This window comes from Mandrillus leucophaeus, unplaced genomic scaffold (assembly GCF_000951045.1).
Source record: "Mandrillus leucophaeus isolate KB7577 unplaced genomic scaffold, Mleu.le_1.0 Scaffold74, whole genome shotgun sequence".
Lineage (NCBI taxonomy): Eukaryota > Metazoa > Chordata > Mammalia > Primates > Cercopithecidae > Mandrillus > Mandrillus leucophaeus.
Window position 1 is genome coordinate 3,006,029 of NW_012108030.1, and position 5,812 is coordinate 3,011,840.

Below are 5,812 nucleotides of genomic sequence, written 5' to 3' on the forward strand. Positions count from 1 at the left end.
CCCGGCTAGTTTTTTGTATTTTTTTAGTAGAGACGGGGTTTCACCATGTTAGCCAGGATGGTCTCGATCTCCTGACCTTGTGATCCGCCCGTCTCAGCCTCCCAAAGTGCTGGGATTACAGGCTTGAGCCACCGCGCCCGGCCACACATATTCTTTTTAACAAATATCTCTTTTTCTTTCTTTCTTTTTTGAGATGGAGTCTCACTCAGTAGCCAGGCTGGAGTACAGTGGCGCGATCTTGGCTCACTGCAAACTCGACCTCTCAGGTTCAAGTGATTCTCCCACCTCAGCCTCCCAAGTAGCTGGGATTACAAGAGTGCCACCACACTTGGCTAATTTTTGTATTTTTAGTAGAGATGGGCTTTCACCATGTTGGCCAGGCTAGTCTCGAACTCCCAACCTCAGGTGACACCCACCTCAGCCTCCCAAAGTGCTGGGATTACGGATGTGGGCCACCGCACCTGGCCTCTCTTTTTCTTTATTTTTATTTTTATTTTTTTTCATTTTCTTGAGACAGGGTCTCACTCTATTGCCCAGGCTGGAGTGCAGCAGCATGATAATAGCTCACTGCAACCTCAAAGCCTTGGGCTTAAGCGATCTTTCCACCTTGACCTCCCAAGTAGGTGGGACTACAGGTGCACACCACCATGCCCAGCTAAACAAATGTTTTTCTTTCTTTCTTTCTTTCTCTCTTTCTTTTTTTTTTTGTTTTTGAGACTGGTTCTTGTTCTGTTGCCCAGGCTGGAGTGACAGCATGACAGCCCAGGCACAATATTGGCTCACTGCAGCCTTGGCCTCCCCAGGCGCAGGTGATCCTCCCACCTCAGCCTCCCAAGTAGCTGTAACTACAGGCGTATGCCACCACAGCCAGCTAATTTTTTTTTTTTGGAGATGGAGTCTCGCTCTGTTGCCAGGCTGGAGTGTAGTCGTGTGATCTCAGCTCACTGCAACCTCCACCTCGGGTTCAAGCGATTCTCCTGCCTCAGCCTCCAGAGTAGCTGGGACTACAGGCACGCGCCACCACACCCAGCTAATTTTCATACTTTTAGTAGAGACAGAGTTTCACCATGTTGGCCAGGATGGTCTTCATCTCTTGACCTCATTATCTTCCCGCCTCAGCCTCCCAAATTGTTGGGATTACAGGCGTGAGCCACCGTGCCCGGCTTCACCCAGCTAATTTTTAAAACAAATTTTTGAGGCCGGGCTTGGTGGCTCATGCCTGTAATCCCAGCACCTTGGGAGGCTGAGGCGGGCGGATCACCTGAGGTCAGTAATTCGAGACCAACCTGATCAACATGGAGAAACCCCATCTCTACTAAAAATATAAAATTAGCCGGGTGTGGTGGCACATGCCTATAATCCCAGCTACTTGGGAGGCTGAGGCAGGAGAATCGCTTGAACCTGGGAGGCGGAGGTTGCAGTGAACCGAGATCGTGCCATTGCACTGTGGCCTGGGCAACAAGAGCAAAACTCCGTCTCAAAAGCAAAAACAAAAACTCAACTATGGTAGACAGCCATGTAGTAACCTCCGCAAGGTCAAGGTTGGAGAGCTCGTAAGAAGCAGGACCAGGACAAGAAGGCTGCTGCTTTTGTCACTCATACAAAAGGCCTTTCTCTCCCCAAGACTCCCCTGGGTTGAGTGGGGGTATTTGGAGGGGAGAGACTGAGGCAGGGAGGCCAGAGGGGAGGCTGGGCGAGGGTCCAGGGAAGGAGGAGGAGCTGCAGAGAAGAGAACACGGCAGAGAGTCTGGGCTGGGAAGGAAGCCTGGGAGACATCTCCTCCCTCAGACAGAACAGCTCTCCGCCCTCTCTTGGGGAGTGTCTCTTGGGCAGCACTTGCAGCCGTTTGCCTCCCACCAGAGCTATTTCTGAGTCACATCCCCCAGTGGATCGTGAAGCCTGAGAAAGTGCCCCAGGCAGCCAGGATCAAGGTCTGACACAGCCGCCAGCTTGCTGTGGGGCTGCAGGGGACTGTGGGCCTCTGAGGGCCTTCAAGTTCCTTCTCGGTGAAATGGAAAAAGTAATGACCTTGGGGTGCGTGCTGGAGAGGTGAGAGGGGGCAGCAGGATCCAGAGAGAAGGCAGGGACAGGCAGAGAGAAGGGCACAGAGCCCAGAGAGAGGGGACAGAGACCCAGAGAGAGGACAGAGACCCAGAGAGGGAGACAGAGACCCAGAGAGATGGGGACAGAGACCCAGAGAGAGAGGAGGGCAGAGACCCAGAGACAGAAGGGGACAGAGACCCAGAGAGAGGGGAAGGGAGACCCAGGGAGAGGGGAACAGAGACCCAGAGAGAGGCAGATAGAGACCCAGAGAAAGGAGGATGGAGACCCAGAGAGAGGGGGACAGAGACCCAGAGAGAAGGAGACAGAGACCCAGAGAGAGAGAAAGGGAGAGAGACCCAGAGAGAGGGGGATGGAGACCCAGAAAGAGGGGGACAGAGACCCGGAGAGAGGGAGACAGAGACCCAGAGAGATTAGGAGAGAGAGCCAGAGAGAGGGATGGAAACCCAGAGAGAGAAGGAAAGAGACTCGGAGGGTGGGAGGACAGAGGTTCTGGGGAAGGAACAGATGGGTCCAGTGTGAGAGACATGGAGACTCAGAGACAGAAGAAGAGATGATCCAGGGCTGGGCACGGTGGCTCACGCCTGTAATCCCAGTACTTTGGGAGGCTGAAGTTGGCAGATCACTTGAGGCCAGGAGTTTAAGAGCGGCCTGGCCAACATGGTGAAACCTGGTCTCTACTAAAAATACAAAAATTAACCACGTGTGGTGGCAGGTGCCTGTAATCCCAACTACTCAGGACGCCGAGGCAGGAGAATCACTTGAACCCCGGAGGTGGAGGTACCTGTGAGCCGAGATCACGCCACTGCACTCTAGCCTGGTGGACAGAGGGAGACTCCATCTCAAAAAAAAAAGAAGAAGAAAAAGAAGAAATGATTCATAGTAGGGAGACAGAGACCCACAGTAGGAAAGTGGGGGAGCAGAAGCCTAGAGAGATGGGGACATCACAGAGAAGGGAGATAGAGACCTAGAAAAAGGGACAGATACTGAGAGAAAAGAAAGGCAGAGACTCCAAGAGGGATGGATGACAGAGACCCAGAGAGACAAAGGCACAGTGAACACAAAACAAGTAAGAGAGACTAACAAAGGGAGATAGAGATGCAAAGAGGAGAAGACAGAGAAGACAGGGTCAGACACCCAAACTGTGGGGGAAAGGAAAGGAAAGAAACCTGGGGAAGAAGACAGAGACCTCCAGCCCGGCCAACACAGTGGAAACCCATCTCTACTAAAAATACAAAAATCATCCGGGCGTGGTGGCACATGCCTGTAATCCCAGCTACTCAGGAGACTGAGGCAGGAGAATCGCTTGAACTCGGGATGTGGAGGTTGCAGAGAGCCGAGATAGTGACACTGCACTCCAGCCTGGTGACAGAGTGAGACTCCATCTCAAAAAAAAGAAAAAAGAAAAAAAAGAAAAAAAGCAGACAGAGACCTAAAGAGTAGAAAGGCAGAGACTCAGAGAAAAGAAGTCAGAGACTCTGAGATTTGGGGGACAGAGCTGAATCAGGAAGAGAGAGAAAACCAGAAATAGAGGAGGGGGATAGAGACCCAGAGAGAGAAGGAACAGACACAGGGGCTGGGTGGGGACAGAGAACTGGAAAGAGGGGGACAGAGAACCAGGTGGTGATGGAGACCCTGGTTGAGAAAGTGTCAGTTTCCAGGTAGGAGGAAGGACAATGGGAACTCTGTGAAGGTAGCTGTTAGTTGTATCTCCATTTCACAGGTAGGGAAGCAGAGGCACAGAGAGGTGAAGTCCCCTCCATGAGGTCATAGGGCTAGTAACTGGGAGAAATTAGCTGACCCTAGATCCTGTTGCCTTGGTTTCCAGAACAATTACCCACAGGAAACCCAAGACCTTCTGAGTCTTCAGGTTAGAAAGATACTTTGTGTAATGCTTTCTATTGCTGTGAAACCAATTACACCAAAACTTCAAACAACAACCTGGAGGGACTCAGCTGGGTAGTCCTAGCTCAGGTTGTCTCACGAGGTTGCAATCAAGATTTTGGCGGGGTCTGCAGTCACCTGAAGGTTGGACTGGGGCCAGAGGTTGTGCTACCAAAATGGGGCACTCACATGCCCTTGGCTGGAGGCCTCAATTCATTGCTACATGGGCCTCTTCATAGGTGGCTGCTTATGACATTGAGGCTATCATTCCCCAGAGGAAGAGAGAGCAAAAAAGAAACAGTTTTTCTCATGAAGTAGTCTCTTACCTCACATATCATCGATTCTACTTTATTCTATTTTTTTTATTTTTTGAGACAGTCTCTGTCACCCAGGCTGGAGTGCAGTGGCACAATCTCAGCTTACTGCAGCCTCTGCCTCCCAGGTTCAAGCAATTGTCATGCCTTAGCCTCCTGAGTAGCTGGCATTACAGGTGTGCACTATCACACCTGGCTAACTTTTATATTTTTTGTAGAAACAGGGTTTCACCATGTTGGGCAGGCTGGTCTTGAACTCCTGACCTCAGGTGATCCGCCTGCCTCAGCCTCCCAAAGTGGTGGGATTACAAGCATGAGCCACCACACCCATCCTGCCTTATTGTATTTCCTGGGTGTGAATCACTAAGTCCAGCTCATACTCAAGTGAGGCAAATAAGGCTCCATGTTTTAAAGGAATGTAAAAGAATTTATGGGCATATTTTAAACTATCACATTTTGTGGGATTTTTGTAGCTGCCCTTTACTGGGATGAGGAAGTTCCTTTCTATTTCTAGTTTGTTGAGTTTTGTTTTGTTTTTTTTTATCATCAGAGGGTGTTATATTTTGTCAAAAGCTTTTTCTGTACTGACATGATTGTGGTTTTTTTTCCCCCTTTTATTCTATTAATATGGTATGTAACATTTATTTATTTTTAGAGACAGAGTCTTGCTCTGTTTCCCAGGTTGGAGTGCAGTGGTGACATCAAAACTCACTGCAGCCTCAACCTCCTGGGCTCAAACAATCCTCCCACCTCAGCCTCCCAAGGAGCTGAGACCACAAGCACATGCCACTGCACCCAGATAATTTTTAAATTTTTTTATAGAGATGGAGTCTCACTATGTTGACCTGGCTGATCTAGAATTGTTGGGATGAGCCATCATGTCCAGTCACTTGTTGATTTTAGTATGTTGAACCAACCTTGCATTCCTGGGATAATTCCCACTTGGTCACGATGTATAATCCTTTTTACATGCTGCTGGATTTGGTTTGCTAGTACTTTGTTGAGGATTTTTGTGACTATATTCATAAAGAATATTGGTCTGTGGTTTTCTTTCTTTCTTTCTTTCTTTCTTTTTTTTTTTTGAAATAAAGTCTGTTGCCCAGGCTAGAATGCAGTGGCACGATCTCAGCTCACTGCAAACTCCACCTCCTGGGTTCAAGTCATTCTCCTGCCTCAGCCTCCCGAGTAGCTGGGACTACAGGCGCCTACCATTGTGCCTGGCTAATTTTTGTATTTTTAGTAGAGATGCAGTTTCACTGTCTTGGCCAGGCTGGTCTCAAACTCCTGACTTCATGATCCACCTGCTTCGGCATCCCAAAGCGCTGGGATTACAGGCATGAGCCATCATGCCTGGCCTGGTCTGTGGTTTTCTTTTCTTGTGATGTCTTTGTTTGGTATCAGGGAGATACTGTCAGATATTTCCTGAGTTAGAAATTGCTCCTTCTATGTTTTGGTAGACTTTGAAATGGATTGTTTGTCAATTCTTTTTTTTTAATGATTGATAAGATTTACTGCTGAAGCCATCTGGTTATAGGCTTTTCTTTTTTTTTTTT

The 5,812-nt window shown here is 48.9% G+C and overlaps 1 protein-coding gene across 1 annotated transcript in view; it reads left to right on the forward strand.

Annotated features, from left to right (window-relative positions):
- The window catches only part of TSKS (testis-specific serine kinase substrate), a 27,566-nt gene that overhangs the window by 3,227 nt on the left and 18,527 nt on the right, over window positions 1–5,812 (forward strand). The window lies entirely within an intron of this gene.